The sequence below is a fragment of the Panthera leo genome, chromosome C2 (genome assembly GCF_018350215.1).
Source record: "Panthera leo isolate Ple1 chromosome C2, P.leo_Ple1_pat1.1, whole genome shotgun sequence".
Lineage (NCBI taxonomy): Eukaryota > Metazoa > Chordata > Mammalia > Carnivora > Felidae > Panthera > Panthera leo.
In genome coordinates this window covers 139,719,044-139,742,141 of record NC_056687.1, presented here as the reverse complement: position 1 = coordinate 139,742,141, position 23,098 = coordinate 139,719,044, and the positions used below count along the sequence as shown (strand labels likewise).

At 46.5% G+C, this 23,098-nt stretch overlaps 1 pseudogene; it reads right to left on the bottom strand.

The window, feature by feature from the left end:
• Positions 1–449: 449 nt before the first annotated feature.
• LOC122230297 overlaps positions 450–23,098 on the bottom strand; it is a 36,279-nt pseudogene continuing 13,630 nt past the window's right edge.

Genomic DNA, 23,098 nt, shown 5'->3' with positions numbered 1-23,098 from the left:
TAGTCAAATATCAAAGGGAAAAAAAAGAGGCAAGAGAGACCTATAGCTAACTCTTTTTGCATTTCAAAAAGAACACTCAAAGGCAGAAGGATCTGGGTGCCCGGGTGGCTCAGTCGATCAAGTGTCTGACTTCGGCTCAGGTCATGATCTCATGGTCTATGAGTTCGAGCCCCGCGTTGGGCTCTGTGCTGACAGCTCAGCGCCTGGAGCCTGCTTCAAATTTTGCGTCTCTCTCTTTCTCTGCCCCTCCCCTGCTCGCACTGTCTCTCTCAAAAATAAACATTAAAAAAAAGCAGAAGGGTCCCATCCCTTATTATTATTATTATTATTTTAGATAGGAAAGTATCAAAGGGGAAAAGAAGGGCAGGTGAGACCTGTAGCTAATTCTGTTTTTACACTTCAAAAAGAACACTCAAAAGCGGAAGGGTCTCATCCATCATTATCATTGTTATTATTATTGTTATTACTACTAGAAAGAGAATGTTTTGGTACTTTTATGTACAGAAAATTCAACAGCATACACTTAGCCCAGTTTGGTGGCCAGTTTTTTAGCCTTTGCCTTTGGACCCAGGACACTGCCTCCCCAGTGATGGCGGATCTCATCATATCTGTCATTGTCATTGGTTCTGATGGCTTCCACCAGCTCAGCCAGAGCCCCTTTGTCTTCCAAGTTAACCTGTGTGAAGGTGACAGTGGTGCAGGTCTTTCTGTGGACCAGACGCCCCAGCCTGGCCTTCCCCTTGATGATGCAGGAGGGAACCCCATGTTATGACACAGGACAGCCAGGAAGACAGCCGGCTCGGTGGGATCCACAGCACGTGCAAACACTCCCAGCTGAGCCTTCTTGTTTTCCACTAAGGTGGTGACAGTATTAACCCCAGCTGGAAGGACAGGTGGCCTCTTCGTGGGGACATCCCCTTTGCTGGCATCTTTCTTCTCAGCCTGGGACCAACGATTTCGGCTTCTTCCGACTCTGGTCTATATTTGTGGGCCAGCATAAGCAGTTGACTAGCTGTTGGTGATCCAAGGCCAGGTGGACTGGTTAATAGCGGGAGGCACTTTTAGACACTTATAAAGAATGGCTCTTTGCTGCTGCAGCTGGATATAGCGGGGCCATTTGACAAAGCAGGTGACGTCCTATTGGATCTGGATATCTGATCTGATGCCAAGTTCTTGGGTCTTTTCTCAAACAGCGGATTGACACTTCCTTGGCCTCCTACTTCTTCTTTTTTTTTTCTTTAATTTTTTTTTAACGTTTATTTATTTTTGAGACAGAGAGAGACAGAGCATGAACAGGGGAGGGGCAGAGAGAGAGGGAGACACAGAATCTGAAACGGGCTCCAGGCTCTGAGCTGTCAGCACAGAGCCCGACGCGGGGCTCAAACTCACAGACCGTGAAATCATGGCCTGAGCCGAAGTCGGACGCTTAACCGACTGAGCCACCCAGGCACCCCGGCCTCCTACTTCTTCACGAGAGCAGGGGCCAGGGCCACCTTCTTCCCCTTAGCCTTCTTTCCTTTTGGCATCTTGGATGGGCTGGAGGAGACAGAAGGAAATTATTTTTTAACTGCATACTCAAGGAGGCCAGAACCTTCTGTCGTTGTGCAAAGAGTCTGCGAGCTGGCAAACAGCAATGATATCCTGTGGCAGGCAGCACTCTAGGATGGCCATGATCTCCACTCCCTGGTGTTTTCCTGTGGCCGTTACTTCAAAGGGCATAGAGATTTTGCAGCTGTAGTTAAGGCTACTAATCAATTGGTTTTAGAACAGATTGTCCCTGCGGCTCTAACCTAGTCACATGACCCCTGTGACTGCAGAGTGTCTTCTCCAACTGGTAGCAGAAGAGAACATCATCAAGATGTACTCTGCTGGCCTGGAAGAAAGCAAACATCCACGATGTGAGCCCTTGCCAGAGAGGGTGGGCTCGTGCAGCTGAGAGTGGTTCCCATGTGACAGCAAGGGAAAATGGAGACCTACTCCTGCAGCCAGCCGTAAGGAAAGATTCTTTTGTTTTTGTTTTTTTTAATTTTAGTTTACTTATTTATTCTGAGAGAGAGAGAAAGTGAGACAAAGCACACGCACCAAAGCCTAGGGACTCCTGGGTGGCTCAGTCAGTTGAGCAATGAGCTCTTGATTTCGGCTCAGGTCATGATCTCATGCTACGTGGGTTCAAGCGCCACACTGGTCTCGGTGCTGACAGCATGGAGCCTGCTTGGGATTCTCTCTCTCTCTTCCTCTTTCTCTGCCCCTCCCCTGCTCTCTCTCTCTCTCTTAAAAGAAATAAATCTTTAAAAAACAAACAAAAAAAGGATCTACCAAAGCCCAGGGTACACTTTCTACGATCTGATCTATCCAAGTTAATCCTGAAGGAATCAAGTTCTTAGCCTAGCAGATCCTGTAAGCAGGTGCTAAAATCATGTGAAACAGAGAATAAACTTGTCAATTCCAAATGGAATCCCCTTTATGGCGCGCGCGCACACACACACACACACACACACACACACACACACACACACACACAATGGTAGAGCTAAATGTTACCACGTATTTTGCCCATTTTCAAGAGGGAGAAACTACAGACATTCACCACTCTAACCAAGAAGAAGAAAACTGCACTGGACTTAACTCAGAGAATAAAGCGCATCTCTCTCCACTTGCTGCAGCCTCCCTAATTTCCTTTAAGTCTCTGGAATGTGCTAAGCTCTTCCCTGCTCTCTGGCATTTCCACAAGCTTTCCTTCTGCCTGAAATGGTCTTTCCTCCACTCTTCATATGGCTGAGTCCATCCTTAAGGTTCCAACTTAAATACAATTTCCCAAAAGCTCCTGTCTCTGACCCCCGAGGCTAAAGTTGGTCTCCAGTGTCAGTCTCCCCCAGCTTCCGCTCTTCCCTTTCTTGGCACTTTATCGCATTCTGTAATTATATATTGATTTCTCTGCTTGCTGGGCCACTAGAATATAGCTTTATATATTATTCAGCACTCTTTTGGTTGCAAGCAACAGAAACCTCTCTGCCTTGATTAAACTATAAAAAGAGGAGTAGCTTGTATGATTCAAAAAAAAAAAAAAAACCATTGCCCACCCCCTCCCCCCCCACCTCAGCCTCTGCAAGGACAAGAACGATGGATACCCCGCCCCCTGCCCTATAGGACTTCTCAGTCCTCCCACAATTCCAGCCACTATAGAGATTTGGACACCACCACTCACATTTCAGATTCCTAGGAGAGAGCATCTGGCATGTCAGGCTGGGTTGGGTTTCTGCCCTTGGACGTCATTGTAGGTGCCAGTGATGGGCTCAGGGTAAGAACAAGAAAGCACAATCTGTTATTTTGTTATTAGGAGGCAGGAGGGACGAGGTGGATGGCTGTCGTTAGGGAACATACCAACATGACCGCTTTGACCGAACCTGGATTGTGGGTAAGGCTCTGGATTGAGCTGTGTTACTGTGTCTGTGGGTCTGACTTTTTCAGTCTTGCTGTCAGTCTTTTCAGTGTTTGGATAGCACACGCTTCCAGCAGGTGTTGCCACCAACAAGAGACTTGATGTCACTGTGCCGAGGTGCTACGGATTGAGTATTTGTGTCTCCTCCAAATTTATATGTTGAAACCAAATCTCAAGTGTGATGGTATTAGGAAGTAGGGCCTCTGGGAGGTGATTAGTGACCTTACAGAAGAGGCCCCGGAGAGTTCCCTCACCCCTCCTGTGATGTGAGGACACATGGGAGGGCGACCTCAATGAGCCAAGAATGGCTCTCACCAAACAATAATGAGTCTGTCATGACCTTGATCTTGGACTTCCCAGCCTCCAGGGCTGGGGGAAATACATTTCTGCTGTTTCTAAGTCACTTAGTCTACGGTATTGTGTTATAGCAGCCCAAACACACAGACAGAGATTTGTATTGAGAAGTGGGGTGCCCCTCGAATGTGAAGGTGGCTTTGGAACTGGGTATTGGGCAGAGGCTGGAGGAGATTGGAGGCTTGTGCTAGAGAAAGCCTACACTGCTGTGAATGAAGCTTTCAGGGCAATTCTAGTGACAGCTCAGAAAGAAAGAGCCAGAGAGGAAGCCTCAATCTTGCTAGAGAATACTTGAGTGATCTTGAACAGAATGTCACAGAAATATTCAGGCTAAAGGTCATCCCAGTGAGGTCTCTGATGAGGAACATGTTACTGAACAGTGGAGGAAAGGCCATTCTTGTTACCAAGTGGCAAAGAATTTGGCTGAATTGTGCTCAGGTTCTAGTGTTTTCTGGAAGTTCGAATCTGCATGTGGTGACTTGGATATTCAGCTGAAGCTGTTTCTAAGCAAAATGTTGAAGGAAAGGTCTGCGTTCCCCTGACTGCTTATAATTAAATTCGAGAAGAGAGAAATGACTTGAAGAAGGACTCGTTCACCAAAGAGGAAGCAGAAGTTAAAGATTTGGAAAATTCTCAGCCTATTAATTTTTTAAAAAATGACGCAGGGTGATGGGCAGAGAACACTGCGGATGTGGCCTAACCACAGCTGATAAGGAGACTATGAATCAGCCACCTCAACAGAAGCCTAGAGCTATTATCCGAGACGTGGAAGAACCACCACCTGAGGGAACTCACAGGTCACCAGAGCGGCTTCTGCTGTTCGCATTACCTCCGTCTTGTTGCTGGGGCTGCTTCAGATCACCAGCTCTGCTTCCCACAATTAGGTGGGGGTATGGGGGGGGGCGGGGTGCTAGTGTTTCTGAGCTGCCCCAAGCGTGGCTCCTGTGGACACCCCTCCAGAAGGAACCCGCAAACTTTGTCAGTGTCTCTATGGCACTTTCTGCAGAATGCGTGAGCTTTGGGGGCATGGCTACTGACACCCAGATTTCAAAGGATGCCCAGGCACAGAGCTGGGGGAGGGGCCATTAGGTTAAGTCATGGGGGCCAAGTCCTGCCTGAAAAAGATGCAGGGAGGGGGGCTTTACCCTAGTAGGTCCAGAAGGGGAGACTTCTGCCCCAGTGGGCATGGAGGGCAGAGCATCAAGCCACAGAAGATTACTCTCATGCCTTAGGATTTAATGCTGTTTGCTTCATTGGCTTTTGGACTTGTTCAGAACCTGTCATTCCTTTCTTCTTTCCTATTTCTCCCTTTGGAACGGGGATGTCTATCCTGTATCTGCCCACCATTGTATTTTGGAAGCACATAACTTGTTTGATTTCATAGGTGCACAGCTGGAGAGGAATTGCCTCAGGACAAATTGGGAGTGAAGGCTGAATCTGGTTGAGCTGATATTTAGCTGAGACTTTGGACTTGGACTTTGGAGTTGATACTGGAACAAGTTAAGGCTTTTGGGGCCGTTTGGACGGAATGAATGTATTTCACGTGCCAAAAGAACATGACTTGGAGCAGAATGTCATAGAATATTTGTGAATACCAGTCTGTGACATTTGGTTATAGACTAAGACAATAGATGAACCAGGTACCATATGCTAATCCAGCCTATGTGTTCCACAGAGCTGGAGGAGTCCCAATGCACCTTGACAAGACAATCTCTACAGGAGGATGTAGTGAGAAAAAGTAGGCTCTAGAGACAGCCCGTGAATCCAGCCTTACCGCTGTGACTTTGGCCAAGTCATTTAGGCTACACATCGATTTCCTCATGTATAAAATGGGTATAATTATATATACTTATGAGGACATTGCTTTAAGTGGCTAATAAAGCCTTTTCGGGGATTCCTTCTTTACCGTAGTTTCTGTACCACCTATCACCATGAGAAATTACTTTATGTATACATTTATACCCTTATCCCCCCACCAGAATGAAAGCTCGAGGAGAGCAGGAGCTTGCTTCCTTGAATTATTCAAGGCTGTATTGTCAGTGCCCGGCACATTTTAGCTCTTTAATAACTCTCTACTGAATAAATGAATGCACGAATGAATAGATGGACGCCCAAGAGGGAAACAGAAGGGAATATAACGGGGATCACTTTTCCTGGCATCTTACGTGGAGGGAGGGGACTGAAGAGCTCCAAGAAAGAGACTGCACCCTGTGAGCCACGTTTTCTGTGTTCATGTTATTCTGTTTTCCTTTTGTTGTCCCCAAAGCCTTCGTCATTCTTTTTAAACATTCCAACTGTGTCTCAGCAGTGCCACGGGGTAATAAAGGTTGAGGGTTAGAGGATCCCCTACCTCTGAAGATACCAGGACACCGGTGACAATAGCTAATGAGCCAGGAATCCTGACTGCAGTGCCCCCTCTGTCCTGAATCAACCTGGGAACTCCCAGGCGGTTTATCTGAAGAAAGCAGCAATTTCCTTAACACTTCCCTACAAGTATGAGGATCAAATGACATAACTTATATTTTTAGTACAAAATTGTTTAAAGTTCATTTGAGAGAGACAGAGCGAGCGAGTGAGGTTGAGGCAGAGAGGGTGAGAGAGATCCCAAGCAAACTCCGCGCTGGTAGTGCAGGGCCCGATGCAGGGCTCGGACTCACACACCTCAAGATCATGACTTGAATGGAAACCAAGAGTGGGACGCTTAACCGACTGAGCCGCCCAGCCTCCCCATGACATAACTTCTATATAAAGCGCTTGACATATAGTAAGTCCTACGTGAACGTCTGTTCTAAAAATTACCCTAAAACTCCATAATCCCAGCTCAGTACATACTTTTCCTTCAGAAATTTCTAAACATTACCACTGAGTGATAAACTGTACTTTCTCAGAATTACTGCCAGCTCTGGCCCATGGTATTTCCTTTTTCAAGAGAAAAAAAAAAAAAAGCAAACTGGTCCCTTCTTTCTCAACCTTGTGGCAACTGAGCTCTAGCAGAGGAAATGTAAATTGCGCGACGAGCAGCCAATCTGAGGTGTAATCTCACGGTTCTCATGTAAAGAAGTTAAACAGTGGAATGCCTGACCCCTTATTCTGAAGTTTTTCCACCTGCTTTGTAATTAAACACCCGTTTATAGCCCTGGGGAAAGCCCGGGCTAGCTGCACATCACTGCAATCAATTTTCAAGCAAACTTCTTTGTGGGTCTGACAAGATTCCTCTGAAGAGTCAGCCCCCCCCCCCCAAAGTTCCTGGGGCGCTGGGGAGACCCAGCCTGTGAGGATGACCTCTTGGGGCCAGGAGCGCCATCTCCTGAGCAAACCCCGTTTCGAGCAGATGGGTCACCTTTTTGCCCGGGGCTTTAGAATTATTTGTGAGCTGTTTTTACGTTTTAGAATACTTCAGCCTGTTTGATCTTGACAAAGCTCCTGCAGGGCTCCCCTGGGAAATCTCAAATTCTAAGCTTTCAGAAATCCAAGGAAGCTGGGGAAGGGGGCTAGTGAATCTCCGCAGAGCAGACTTCCCTGGTCAAACCCCCTTCCTGTGAGAGCTTGGGGAAGGTCCTTAACCCCTCTGTGAAATGGGAATAATAACAGTATGTGTCTTGTGAGTGTAGAATGAGGACTGATATCTTGGAACGGTGCCTGGCACACGGTATCATTCAAAAAATACTTCTTTCTCCCTTTTCCCTTCCTCTGTTTTAGAAAAGGTTGTCTTCAGTGATTGAGTAGGAAATACATGAACATGATATTTATCGAATGTTTTATTTATTTCTGAGAGAGACACAGTGTGAGCAGGGAAGGAGCAGAAAGACACAGAATCCGAAGCAGGCTCCAGGCTCTGAGCTGTGAGCACAGAGCCCGATGATGTGGGGCTCGAATTCATCAACCGCGAGATCGTGACCTGAGCCGAAGTCTCACACTGAACCACCCAGGTGCCCCAGGAACGTGATTTTTAAAAAAATTAAACTCACGCGTGGCATGGATTACAGTGAAAAGAAACCCTCCCTCTGATTGCTACCCGTCATTCCCCTCTCCAAGAACGTCAGTGTCAGGGGCATCCATCCAGATGGTCAACAGAGGCACACATTTGTATTTGTGTGCACTTTAAAAAAGGCAAATGGTAGCACACAATGCGCTCCTATGCCTTTTTAGAAAAAAATGTACAACACCTCTCTTGAGGTATTTCACATACCATACAATTCACCCCTTTAAAGCGTGCCTTGCTTTCTTATGTATCATTTATCTCAGTTCCATGCCAGCATGATCACATCCATCCTGTTCTTTTCTCTGACTGCATCTCATTCCACTGTATGGATGTACCGTGATTTTATTTACTCCTAGATCGCTGGGCATTTAGGTCGCCGGCAGTGCTCCCATGATAATGAATACCCTTGGACTTAGGTCTTGGTGCGTGTCCAAATATTTCTCTGAAGTTTCTCTTCTTGTCCCCCTTTCCTGGGAGATTGGATCTGTTCCTCAGTTACGTCCATAACACCTCTTACAACCCAACACACTCACGATGCTCGCAAAACATACCTCCACACTGTTCTGTTGTTTTGGCCTAGGGTTTTAACACATATTGGGCAATATACATTATTATTATTATTATTGCTACTGTTATTGAGACTGAGCATGAGGACAGTGGCTTGGCAGGAAAGCAGCAGGGAAAAAATGGGGATATTTGTGGCTTCATTTCGATAGAACACTATTTACTAATTGTCGAGGCTGGGTTTGGCAAGAAATACTCATGGACACACCATGTAGGTCACGAAGCCAATTTCTCTACAGTTCCCCTCCCCCAGTACTTAGAAATGAACTTACACAGACTTTCATAAAGCTCATCCTTAGTGACCAAACAGTTCTCCTAGACAACCCAAGGCTGACATGAAGACTCCTGAGAACTTGTCCAATAAGGGACTAAGGGCATTTCTTCAGTCTTTTTTATAACAATACCAGCAAACACTTGCAAAAGCTTTTGCCACACGCCAGGCATGACTCTAAGCGCTTTACCTGTATTAACTCGGCTGCTCCTTACGATAAGCCTGGGAGCTGTTACTGTCACAACCATCTTACAGATAAAAAACTGAGGCATGTGGAGGCTGTACAACTTGTCCAAGGTCTTCCAGCTGGTGAGCCAGGAAGCCAGCATTTGCCTGGTAGCTGAGCTTTATATCATTAACTGCCCCTCTCTACCGCTGTAGAGATTGCGCGAGCGGCTTGTTTTGTGTCTAAGTAACATCGTGGGAGAGAACCAGGCTCTAGCAGGATGGGCACACAGAAGACACAAGACACATTATAATCAATGTTCTTGTTTTATTCCTGAGAGCCATATTCTGCTTCTTGTTAAAATTCTCCATCAGAGGTGCATTCTCTGCAGTCTTAAAGGCTTGTGGGGGGGGGGGGGTCTCCAATGGAAACACAAAACGCCTGGGGAAAAAGAAAGCCTCCTTGATGGGAGTGAGTTCCCTGGAGGGAACAAAGCCGTAGGCTGAAATTCCTCTCTGCAAGTGGCTAGCTGTATGGGCCTAGGCACTCCTCTTTATCTTCAGTAAGCCTCAGTTTTCTCACCCGAAAGAATGGGATAACGTGCGTTCCAGTGAGGCTTCAATGAACTTGAAACACTCACCACAGGGCCTGGAGCAGGGAGGCTGTGGAGAGTGGTGGTTAACACATAAACCCGAGAGTCTAAATGCTTGGTTTCAGAACCTGCCTCTGCCATTCAGCAGCTGGGCCACCTTGGGCAAATCACTTGTGTCAGTGCCTCATCTGCAGAATGGGGCTTTGGACGGGACGTACAGGAGGACGCTGTAAAAATCAAAGGAGCTACTGCGGTGTACCTACTCGTACGGGGTAACGGGTGTGGCCATCTTTATCGTCCGGGTTGTGTTCTTAATGCTTGTATCAGTCAGGGTTCTCCGGAGAAACGCTTTGTTACCCATTTTAGTAGTTTGCTTGGGCTAACAAAATACCACAGACTGCATGGTGAGACTGGGTGGCTTAAACAACAGAAATTCATTTTTCATGGTCTGGAGACTGGAAATCCAAGATCAAGGTATTGGCAGGTTTGATTTCTTCTGAGGCCTATCCATGGTGACCTTCTCCTCACGTGGTCTTTCCTCTGTGTGCACACGTCTCTGGGGTCTGTGGATTGTCATCTCCCCCTCTTATAAAGACACCAATCAGACTGGCGTAGGGCCCAGCCTAAAGGAATTGTTTCAACCAATCATTTTGTTTTTTGTTTTTCCTGTAAAGACCCTATCTCCAAATGCAGTCACATTCCGAGGTACTGAGGGCTAGGACTTCAGCATGTGAATTTGGGTGGGACAGGATTCAGCCTATAATGGTGTAACATCAACTTGAAAGGATTGCTTTGAAGATTAAAGAAACAAGGCACCTGACAGGTTTGTGACGGTGTCCGTACATAGCAGGCACTCAATAAAAGCTATTTTCTTTCCGTCCTCTTGAAAACCCTTCAGAATTCTAACAAATGATGAGTTTAGGCCTCACGCAGCTGGTGGGAACCTTAGAAAGGAATTTGGAGAACTGATGGGAATCCTTGCCAGCTGAAAAAGAGAAAGATCCCTTTCCAGGGCTTGCCAAATGTAGTGATTCTCAAACTTGAACATGCGTCTGAATTCCCCGGCTGGCTTATTGATACCCAGAGGGCAGAGTCAGTAGGTCTTAGACCAAGGATGAGCATTTCCAACAAGTTCCCAGGTGATGCTGCTGGTCGAGGATGAGGGGGCCACAGGTTGAGAACCACAAGCCTAGTGCCTCAGAAGATAAAAATTAAGAAAGGGAGGGGTAGGGGCGGGAGGGAAGGCTCCGGGCAACAATGGCTTTCATAGACGTCCTGGGCTGCATTCTGAGATGTCCAGTATGATGACCCCAAGTCTATGTCCTATGTCTCCACTGTTCCCCAAGGGACAGGACTGAGGAAGATTTTCCATGCGCTTTGCAAGAAGTCAACCTTGTTCAGCTCCTGTGCCCTTCTTTGCCGTCTAGGTCCCCTCCTCCACCTGGTCTGTGCTGGCTGCAGCCCGTAGTCAGCCAGCTGGGCTCCCCAGGCTGTTACAGGCTTAAGGAGAAGGCAGGTTCCCAGGGAGAGGCTGGCCCCTTCACAAAGCAACAGCTCCCGCAGGAGGGAACAAAGCCGGGCCTCTAGAAATGTCAGCTTTTTCCACAGAGCCGACTGGATGATGTGAGAAGGCAAGGATTTTCTCCTTCTCATTCAAGTAGTTTTTATGTGTCTAAAGATGTTTTATGGAAACAGAAATTGTACCTGATAAAGTGCCAGCATTAATCCATTTGATGTGTTTAAGGGAAGCGTTTTCACAGCAACATATCATGTTAATGTAATTCTGATGGATAAGAAATGGCAGAGGATGATTTCAAAAGATCTTTTTTTAACATGATGAGAAAAAAAGAGAGTGACTTCCCATTTTATTTTTTCCTGTGAATAAGTGTATCTTTAATCCTAATAGTATTTGCTGAAATAGAGTTTTGGCTAAAATCCAAAGGGAGTTTTCAGAGCTGGGCAATTTCTTTTTACATCTGCTTCACTGACGCAGCCATCAGACAAGGAATTCAGTTCAATAAACATTTATTGAGCCCCTACTGTGTGTCAGGCACTATACTGCCTTCTAAGGAACTCATAGGTAAGACAAGGACCCAACAGACGACAATGGTGTGTGACAGCTGGGGAAAATGCCCCCTGCTACTTTCACTTCATCAGGTGTTCTATTAAATAAATCCTTACTATTCTCCTTACTATAAATCCATACTATTCTCTGCAATAAGGAAGCACATCATCCACCTACCTTGTACTAAAACCTTGAAAATGTTTGTATTTTAAAGCCATGTCTCTCCCCACTAAGTCCCTGAACATCCTCTTCACCAAAGGAAGTACAGAATTAAAGTACATTTTTTTTTTTAAACATTTATTTATTTTTGAGACAGAGAGAGACAAAGCATGAACAGGGGAGGGTCAGAGAGAGAGGGAGACACAGAATCTGAAACAGGTTCCAGGCTCTGAGCTGTCAGCACAGAGCCCGACGCGGGGCTCGAACCCACAGACCGCAAGATCATGACCTGAGCTAAAGTCGGCTGCTTTACCGACTGAGCCACCCAGGTGCCCCTAAAGTACATTTTCAAAGGTGTTTCGTATACACGTTAAAGTTTAAGAGGCCTCTGGTTTAGAATATGTGAATGAATTTTTTAAAAACGTTTCCTTAAAAAAAAAATAAACATTTTTGAGAGAGACACACACACAGACTCGTGCCACATGCAAGCGGGGGACAGAGCGGGGGGGGGGGGGGGGGACGGAGAAGCCGAAGCCAGCTCCTCGTTGACAGCAGAGAGCCCGATGCAGGGCTCGAACTCAGGAAATCGGGAGATCATGACCTGTGCCGAAGTCAGACTTAATTGCATCCAGGTGCCCTGACATGGATGCATTTTGATTCTTTTTTTTTTTTTTTTTTTATTGCAACAAGTTTATTATTAATGAGAATCAAAACATTGTGGTTGTCAAAAGCCTGGCTTGTTTTTTGTGTATTTGAGGGTCTTTACTGTTGCTCTCACTCACTTGCATGACAGCAAGCTCACAAGGATCAGCCCACAGCCTTGAGCGCGCTGGTGGGAGGGCAAGATAGAGACTCTCCTCCATCTCGGTGGTTTGGGCAGAAAAACAGGCCAAAACCAAGCTGACCTAGAAAGGACGAGGGTGTGTTCCAGGCGGGGGCTCCCAAAGCTGGACCTGTGGTCGTGTGTAAAAACAGGGCTAGGGCTCCAATTTAGTCAAGTTACACCAAGACACTTTGAAAAGCAGCCAGCAGAATGGAGAGGAAAAGGGGAGTGGAGAGGAGGAGGGGAGAGAGAAAGGTCACAGAAATCGTGTTCGCTTCATCTTCCTTTGGGATTTAACTCCCGATTGACGGAAAGACCACCTTTTAGAGACATAGCCTTCCTAAGTCGGAGTTCAATGGTCTCCCCATCCCAGTGGGATACATGCATGTTTGTGTCCAGTGAAAAGGGTTTCCAACCTTTTGTTTTTTTCCAGTTTATTTTTCAGAGCAACTAAGGGAGCAGGGGCGTGGCAGAGTGAGAGGGAGAGAGAGAGAATCCCAAGCAGGCTCCGCCCTGTCAGCACAGAGCCCAGTGTGGGGGCTTGAACTCAGGAACCGTGAGATCATGACCTGAGCTGAAATCACGAGTTGGAAGCTTAACCAGTTGAGCCGCCCAGGCGCCCCCCCCCCAACCTCCCCTCCCCGCCGCCTTTTTTTAAGTAGGCTGCCTGCCCAACATGGAGCTGGAACTCACAATCCCTAAGATCAAAAGTCGTGTGCTCCATCAACTGAGCCAGCCAGGCACCCCTTTCCAATCTTTATGAAACTGAGTCATTATTTTTGAATTAGCACGAGGGGCTTTCAGAGTTACCAAACGGAAAGGATGTGTTTGGTCAAGAAAGCCTGTTCAACCACCCTTCCACTTTCTAGCGATCCTTCAATGACACCTGGAGCCCCGGCCACAGCTACTGGCTACTGCCACCTTGAAGACCCAGAATAGAATGACCCTATAAACTTGTGACCCTACACCCTAAGGTATATATATAGGGCAGAGGGCCCCATCCCCTTTTCTTCTCTTCCTTTAGGCATTTCTTGCCCTTCCAACCCCAACCCATTCAAGAGCCCAGGTTATTTCCTTCCTATTTTGTGAGTAGTTATGTCACAGGTGCTGTGGGCACAGCTAGGTGCTGGGGCAGATTCGTGGGGAACACAGAACTGTCACCCGGGGTGCTCTCACTTGACTGCTGGGTCAGGAGGGGCCAACTAGCTGAGCACTGCAGAGGGAGGAGCAGGGGCACAGGCCGGGGGAGCTGGGCAGGTTCTGGAACTGCAGAGAATCCAGTAGCAAAAATGTAGCTGGTAAAGGCACGGGATCCTAGAGGAAGCAGTGGGAAGAATGGGAGAGGGTACCCAAGGGTAGAATGTGATTTTGCATTTTAGAAAGAGCCTTCTGGGGGCACCTGTGTGGCTCAGTTGGTTGAGTGTCCCACTCTTGACTCTGGCTCAGGTCATGATCCCGTGGTTCGGGAGTATGAGCCCTGCAACGGGCTCTGTGCTGACACTGCAGAGCCTGCTTGGGATTCGCTCTCTGTCCTCATCTCTCTGCCCCTCCCCCACTCCTGTCCTCCCTTTCAAAATAAATACATAAACTTAAAAAAAAAAAAAAAAAAAAAGGAAGTCCAGGAGAGATTTATTAGAGATTTATTAGAGATTTATTAGAGATTTAATGTGCTACCACTCTCATGAATGCTGTATTTTTAAAAGACCTCCAAGGCAAGAGTGGTGCTCCACACGCAGGGAGGAGTCCCTGATGGTGGAACCCGGTGCACCCAGAGACAGGTCTGGCAGCCTGGATGCCTTCCCTGTGGCTGAAACCACACTGGAGGCAGCCTCTCAATGAGGAAGAACATCAGCGAGGAAAGGGGGTGGGGAGGACATCGGTTAGGAGTGGGGGCTGGGGGGCTGGGGACAGAGAAGCGCGGAAGAAGACCCCGCGAGTGTCAGGACAGCAGGCAACTGCTGCACACTGGACTCACTCGGGGGGTGCGGGATGCTCGCACCTCGTCCCAGCCCGACTAAACATTTCTGGGACAGAGCCAGCCATCGGCCTTTTTCAGGCTTCCGCGAGGCCGATGTGCAGCCAGGATTGAGAACCACTGCCCTAACCCGGTGATGCTCAAAGTGTGGCCCGTGGACCAGCAGCGTCACCTGGGGGCTGGTTAAAAGCGTGGTCCCACCTCGGACCTGCTGAATCAGAACCCATATTCTCCCAAGATCCCTGGGTGACTACGTACCGGAATCATCTGGGGAACTTTCAAGAGACCGTCTCAGCACCTGGGGCCCAACGCTAGCAATTCTGATGTGATAGGCTTGGAGTGTGGGCTGGGCAACTGGACTTTTTAAACCTCCGCAGAGCATTCTCAAGTGCAGACAGGGAGGAGGAGCAGTACCAAGTTCAGAAATTCTACCAGCGTTCTTCATGGCCTCAAAACGAGGAGAGGACAGTGGGGCTCAGGACTCTATAAACACAGACCCTTATAAGTAAATGCAAAGTTAATTTGGAAAAGTTATTCAGAGTTTAAAATACTTGAATGGGATTCTGTGTTCTTTTCAGCCTGTCAGTCCTGGAACTGAAATTCCTGACAAGCAGGAGCAGCCAGAATATTCAGTTGGAAATATGCTAGCCCTGCGCAACCCCATTCAAGGCACTCAGCCTCATGTGCCTAAGTGTGTGCGTGCCTGCAGTGCCCACGACAGCAAAAGATCAACAAAGGAGGATGTGGCAGTCAGCCTCTAAAACGGCCCCAGGGGGATCTCCCTTTTGGTGTTCAGGCCCTGTTTGCTCCCTTTGTACGTGGGCGGGAGTTGGTGACCAGCTTCTAGCGAATAGAAAATGACAAAGCAACGGGATGTCACTTCTGAGATTAAGGTTACAAGACGACTGTGACTTCCATCTCTCTCTGCCTCAGAGCCCTTGTGAGGAAAACAAGCTTCCACATTGTAAGTGGTCCCGTGGGAGGCCCATGGGGCAAGGAACTGAGGTCTCTGGCCAACAGCAAGGTCCTGAGGTATATAGGTGCGCTGGGCCAGGGCCCTTCTCCAGTCAAGCCTGCAGGTGTTTGTAGCCTTGTGTGAGAGCCTGAGTCCTTTGTGTGACCAAAACTCAAGAGCCACACAGCATCACTTCCACTGGGTTCCTCTGTTTGGAGCAGTGGGAAGCCACCCGGGTCAAGGGGAGGGAAAACAGAGTCCACCGTCTCAGTGGAAGGAATGTCAGTCTCATTGTAAGAATATTCGGGATGAGATATACACACACGTGTATATATGTATATGTATATTTATGTATCAACACGTGTACATACATACACATGAACATATCACTGCGTGGCTCTGAACCCCCTGAAGAACTCTTCAGATCACAATCAGGGTCTGGGTGTGAGACAAAACAGCTCCCACAGAGCAGCTCCTTCCACCACCACCTTCTGGATTATATTTTTATAGTTGTCCATCTTTGCAAGATGCAGTCAGTCACCAAGTATTTGTACTCCTATTTTACCATTACTGTCATCATTAGCATGGCATCCCCACCACTGGGGTCCCGGGGAGAGACGAGGAACAGTATTCCCGGCATAGGGCTTTGGAGCAAGACACATCTGGGTTGGAATCTCCGGTCTACCCTATATACTGGTTCAACCCTATTAACAGCAATCTCTTGGAGTCTGCTTCCTCCTTTGTAAACATGGGGATTGTAATAGCTACCAGTGGGGTTGTTGTGAGCATGCAGGGAATCTATGAAGCATCTAGTTCATCATCAGAGCGAAAGAATGCCAGGGTCAGTCAGGAAATGCCCTTCCTTTGGCTAGGAGAGAGGAGAGCTGGGACTTTTTTGGTCCCAGCTCTCCTACAGGCCGCCAGGGAAATGCCTGAAGCCTCTTGGGGCCTGGGCTAACTGTGAACGTAAAGGGTTAAGGTCTGAATTCAGAAGCAAAGGGTGGAGGGGAAGGCAAGGCAGGAGCTGGGGCCGGGCACTATTAGCATGCAGCTGGTAAATGCTGCCCACTGATCCAGGCTCAGCTGTTACTCCTCCCAGAGCCAAAGGAGAAGGATGAAAAACAGCGGGCAGGACTGTTGGTAGAAGGGGTCTCTCTGTGGGAGCTGTTCCATCTTGCACAGCCCTGATTTAAATCCGAGGAGCAGCCCCTGGAGGGGGGTTTGTGAGCCATGCAATGCTAATTAGCTGCATTGTTATATTTTGTTTTCAACATTAGAGTCCCTCTAGTATTGGAGCACTTCTTTCTCTTGCAAAAATTTTAAATCTTGCTCCTGTGTCCAGAAGTCTCTGCCAGCATCTCCCGGCAGAGGGGCCTGGAAGTAGAACCTGCAGGATTTTCTGGGGAAGATTTGGATGGAGACTGGTTTCAGTCAAGTGAGAAGTTGCTAATACACCATAACCAGAATCTTCTTTCGATTTTTCATCCTATTGAAACCACTCCTTCAGCTTCCTGAGTTAGCTTATGTTTTTAATGGCTAAGGTTTTTTTTTTTGTTTTTTTTTTTTAATGAAAGGGGCGGGGACAGGGGGTGGGGAACCAATAAAGTAAACGTTGAGAGACTGGAAGCCCCGTGAAGGGGCTGATTAGCTTATGCCAAATTCCCTGCAAAAGCAATTCCAGAAAATTCAAGCTTTCTCTGCCAAATGCCTGGACTGTCTGGGAGCCAAGAAGGAAAGGAGGGACCAGATGTGAGAAATCTTGGCAGGGAGCCCTGGTTGGTTGGGCAGAACCAATTTTCCCAACTTGATCTGATCCCAGAGAGGATCGGGTGATTCAAAAGCTAGTCAGGAAGACAATTGTTCCAAGGCCTTCTGGGTTACTCATAACTCATGCCCTGACTCACCAACCTGGACCCTCTCCAGGTAGAGACAGAGTGAGAGGCTCAGGGTGAGCCCACAGAATGGCCCGCCCAGCCAGAGGCAAACCCAATCTAGACAAGGACTGCGGAATTGGAATTTTTGTCTACAGGGCAAAAGATGCGTGCAGTTTATGAGGCTGGTGGTAACCTTCCTATTCCTGAAGGCTGAGTTGAGAGGGAGGCCCATGCATTCCAATAACCAACTGGAATTCTCAAGTGGTTGTAACTTGGCTGTTCCTGATTGGGGCAGTGGGGACTTTAATGCACAGGAAATAAGAGCATGGCCAGGTAGCTCAGTGACTCAGGACGACAGTGAGATGCTTCAGACCTGTCATGTGACTACTAGAAAGGTGACTACAAATACGCATGTGACTCTTATCTGTGGTTCACGTTTTGTTTCCTTGGAAGCACTACTTTAGACACATTCAAGTCTCATCTCTCCTAAGGCAGAGTGATTGAGAACATGGGCTCTGGACCCTGACTGCTCAGGCTGAAATCCCTGATCTGCCCTTATCTGGCTGCAAGACCTGGTTAAGTCACATAGACTACCCGTGTTTTGTTTTCCACATGTCTAGGATGGGACTAATACTAGCATAAAGGTGGGGAAAGCTTGACTGAGAACATGGACGTGAAGCACACAGAACAGGGTCTACAGTAAGCATTTCATACATAGTTGCCTTCGTTATTATCTACACTTCCAAGTTTCCCATAAAACCAAGAAGCAGACAGGGAGGAGTCGGGGATAATGGGGCATGAGATTGTTGCTCTTGGGATCCATCTTCAACCCACTGGTCTCTCCATATTAACTTGTGAGAAGAAGCATCCTCTTCCCATGGATTTCATTTACGAATTTGGAAACCACAGTCAGAGAGGCAGACTTTCTTAGTAAAGACCGAAGAAGTCAGCCAGCTCAGAATGAGACACTTGGCGTTCTGCCTTGAAATGGGAGGCCGCGGGTTCAAGTGCAAAGAAGATTTGACTCAGTATCAGAAGACGACCCGGGTCTAAATCCTGTTTACCCTAGTAAGAGTCTTAACCTTTCTGGGCATCAGATGCCTCACCTGTACACAAAGCTGAGTACCCTCCAGTTCTCTACATCGATCAGAGAGTCTACAAGGTTTTCATCAATATCTACTCTATACCTAGCACTGTGAGAACAGTAAGTATCCCACAAGGAATTTCCAGGCCAAGAGGGAAGACATGTAGCGATTAATTATGTAGATGCAACACACACACACACACACACACACCCCGAAAAATGGGAAAGAAAATATAGGAAGCTGGGTAGGATCATACCAGTTAAGGAGTCCTAAGTTGGAAGAATCAGAGAGGGCTTTTCTGCATATGCTGGGACACCATGTGAAGAGAGAGGTGGAAAGCCTCGCAGGCAAAGGGAAGAGAGTAAGCACAGGCTTTAAGGTGCCAGAGACAGAGAGAAAGGCTGAGCAGGGAGAATGCATGAAGTGTGGAAGCATATTGGTTAATTTTATATGTCAACTTGGTTAGGCTAGGGTGGCCGGTTGTGTGATGCTAGACCCGCAGTCTAGATGCTGTGACAGAATTTGAGGCGTGACTAACCTTTAAAATCAGGGTAAAGCAAATTACCCTCCATAAAACAGGTGGGCCTCGTTCAATCAGTTGAAGGCTTTACAAGCAAAAACTGAGGTTTCCTTCTCCAGAGCAAACTCTGTCTGAAGACTGGAACATAGAAATCCTATTGGTAGGGCCATGCTCCAGAGAAGAATCTAATCCATTTTTTTTTAGTTTCTGGAATTTCTGGCAATCCTTTGTATTCCTTAGCTGGTATACATATCACTCCAATCTCTACCATTGTTCTTAGATGGTATTCTCCCTGTGTATCTGTATCTTTTCTGTACTTAGAAGGACACCAGTCATGCTAGATTAGGGTTCACCCTACTTCATCATCTCAATTTGATTACATCTGCAAAGACCCAACTTCCAAACAAGATCACATTCACAAGCCCCAGTGGTTAGGACTTGAATGTATCTTTTTGGGGCACCACAGTTTAACCTACAACACAGCGTATCAACTTTTTTAGGTAAAATGGTACCCCCTATTTAAGGACCCCTTTACCATTCTCCAGAAATCATCGTTTAAAAACAATAAAAGTACAATCATTTAGGGGCTCAAAACCTCATAGAACTTAACCTGCCTCAACAATATCGAAAAGGTAGACTTTTGATAAAAACTCTGATGCCTGTCTTAGCTGAACTTCCCTTTAATGAATATTAAAACAAAGCCTTTGCAATTTTCGTCCGTCACTGAACAAACAAACGGTCCTCTTGTTTCTGAATCAGCAACATTGTAAGTGATTCGATGAGGCACCAGCCAGGTCTGGGTGTGCTAATTAGCCTGGAGACATGTTTGCTGTAAACCCTTAGGCCTTGGTTGAAAACTAAACAGTAGGAAGATGCCTCAGAGTTTCCTTCCGTTTCGACAGGGAAGGAAAGTTTCGTCTGTTTACTCCTGGGTAGCTCGTGCTATACTCTGCTTCTCTCCCTCACAGCCTTAAGGTCATCTATCTGCAGAGATTTTCGGCATCTTTCTAAAACCTCACCTTCGGTCTGCTTGAAGAATTTTACCAGAGAGTAAAATAAAGTTTTATTTTTCCACATCACCAACTAAGTTTGGTTTTTGTTGATATTAACCTAAAGGCTTCGTCTATATTCTCTCACGTAATCCTCACAATGACTATCATTTGGCTATCAGTATTAGCCACAGTTCTAGACGGGTCGCTGTTAGACCTGTAATTTGCTCTTGGTGGCTTGGCCAGGGAGTGGCAAAACTAGTAGTTGAACACAGGCCTGCAGGACTTTACTCCTCACCCGATCATTTGACTTTACTGCCTATTCCTCTATTCGCAAAGTCTCAGCTGGCGGCTCATGGACCTCACCCATCCCGTAGAGGAGTCTTGGGCAGTGATTTTTTTTTTTTTTTTTTAATTTTTTGCCAAGGTTTTTACATTTTATCTTTTAGGTGATCTCCACACCCAATGTGGGACTTGAACTTACAATTCTGAGATCAAGAGTCTCACATTCTACCCACTGAGCCAGCCCCTTCTAGCCCATTCTAATTCCTATTTTCTCACACTGTTACTTTATACGTTGATGTTTCACTCAAGAGTGCATCTGATTTTTGCCTGTCTCTCCTACATTCGAATGCCAGAGTTTAACATCTTTTCCTGTTTTTCTCCGCTTTAACCATTTCAAGACCTTGTTGGATGTGAAGCACTACGTATTTCCACCTGAATTCTATAATTTGTAATTACCAATAGAGTTACAACCACTCCGGATTTGTAGATATGTTCACTGGTTAGAAAGTATTTTAATTTTCGGGGCGCCTGGGTGGCTCAGTCGGTTGAGCGGCCGACTTCGGCCCAGGTCATGATCTCGCGGTCCGTGAGTTCGAGCCCCGCGTCGGGCTCTGTGCTGACAGCTCAGAGCCTGGAGCCTGTTTCAGATTCTGTGTCTCCCTCTCTCTGACTCTCCCCCGTTCATGCTTTGTCTCTCTCTGTCTCAAAAATAAATAAATGCTAAAAAAAAAAAAAAAAAAAAAGAAAGTATTTTAATTTTCTCATAGATGCAGTGGCTATTTTTACCTGATTAATCTGTTATATAACAATCTACCTCTCTAGCTACATTTTAAAGGACAAGACAGGAACTTGGGGAATATCTAGCCAGTTTTTTTTTTTTTTTAAGTTTATTTTGAGAGAGAGAGGAGAGAGAGAGCAAGCTAGCGCACACACAAGGAAGGGAAGGGGAGAGAGAGAATCCCAAGCTGGCCCTGCACTGTCAATGCAGAGCCTGACACAGGGCTCCATCTCACGAATGTGAGATCATGACCTGAGTCCCAATCAAGAGGTAGAGGCTCAACCAACTGAGCCACCCAGGCGCCCCTAGCCTATGTGTGGATTAAGTAGCTACTGTCCCACACAAGTGGGACTTTTACATACAAAGATATTTAGCCTGTGAAAATGAATAAAAGGAAACCTCATTTAAAGTGGAGTCAGGAGGCCAGAAGGGGGAGCCCTCACACCCCACCACAAGTCCTCAAATGCTGAAGCAACAGGAAGAGAAGGACCTTGCATTCCCCACAGGAAGAAGCACATCTACGCTTCACTACCCCACCAGGAGAAACAAAGATTTTCTCCTTGCCTGGCAACAGCCCAGCCAATGAGAGACCGTCACAGCTCAGCCAATGAAAAGCCATGAAACTTAGTACTCCCAGTTTATTCCGGTGGACTTATGAGGCTCTCCCCATACCTCCTTTTTTTTCATAAAAGAATATTCCTTTCCTTTCCAGATTTGCCTATGGTTTTGTCATAGCTTGCATGTCTCAAATTGCAGCTGCTATTCCCAAATAAACCTGTTTTTGCCAGTAAAAGAACTGACAGTTTTATTTTTAAGGTTATCATACCTTATACAACAATCTTAAATATGGCTGGATATTGGGAAACTGGTGTGAAAGTACTCTTTAAGCTTGTGGAGTTGTCTTTTCAAGCCCACCCAGGTGGAACCAAGCTTGGACTCTTCAAACTGTCTCCCCACCCAAGGGAGAGCAAGAGTTCACCCAAGGAGAATAAGAATTCGGTTTGATGCAGTTTAAAAATAAACAACTCAGGGGGCACCTGGGTGGCTCAGTCAGTTGGCTGTCTGACTCTTGATTTCAGGGTAGGTCATGATCTCATGATATCGAGCCCTGCATCTGGCTCTATGCTGACAGCATAGATTGCAGATTCTCCAATCTTGGGATCGGGATTCTCTCTCGCCCTCTCTCTCTGCCCCTTCTCCATGCTTGCTCTCAAAATAAATAAACATTTAAAAAATGAACAATTCACCAGTTCCAAGATTTCCTGCTTCCATAATACCAAATGCCTTACACCAACTAGAGCATTATCTGTGTGTTATACAACATGGTGTTCCATATTAGCTATCTGTAGGTTTTGTAACAGGTTGACTATTGATTACCGGGTTAATCCATGTGTGAGGGGTTATCTGGAAAGCCCTAAGTTCTAAAAACCCTTCTCAGAATGAAACGGTCTTTGAAAGCCATGACAGTGATGTGTGGAAGATAAAATGTTCAGGCATCTACACAAGGGGCTCAGGGATCCCTACAAATACCAAGAAAAGTCCTATGATCAACCCCATCCAGAGGAGAAGTCATGCTTCATAACTGCTGTCAAGTTCCCAGCTAAGGGGTCTTCATTTCCTTCATAAGTCCAGTCATATTTCGACAGGGCTCTGAATGAAAGTTACTTCCAAAATTTAAGCCATGTACTTTTCCTTGCCAATTACATTTAAAAAATCAAACCAAAGACTAATCAGCTTCTTCCCTTGACAAAACACATTTAATATCTCATTAGCTTTGGAAAGTTTCACAGCAAATTGGCATTAATGGACACTCTAGAAAGAGCATTATTGTCTTTCCGTCTAAATAGCTACTGACACTCTTTGTCTTCCCATTTTTTTTTCTTTTTGGACAGTATACTCTGCACAGTGGCTTTATAAAAACAGAGTGAGGGGCGGTATTAGTTCACCTGCTTCTCTGCATCTCGAAGCTGAGATAGACAAATGGGCTGACAGACCGCTGCATTTCCTTTCGCTGCTTTGTCTTCAAGGGATACTGTGGAAAATTAACTTGAAATATTATCAAGAACCTTTTTTGCTCCTTTTAATTCCAGGTAAAGGAGTTATGCCTCAATGTACTGATCCATTTAAAATACCTGACTCCATTCCACAGTTGTCAGATGAATAGTAATTGCTTAGCAATAACTCTTGCACACACAGCCCTTGCAAAATAAAACCACTGTGAG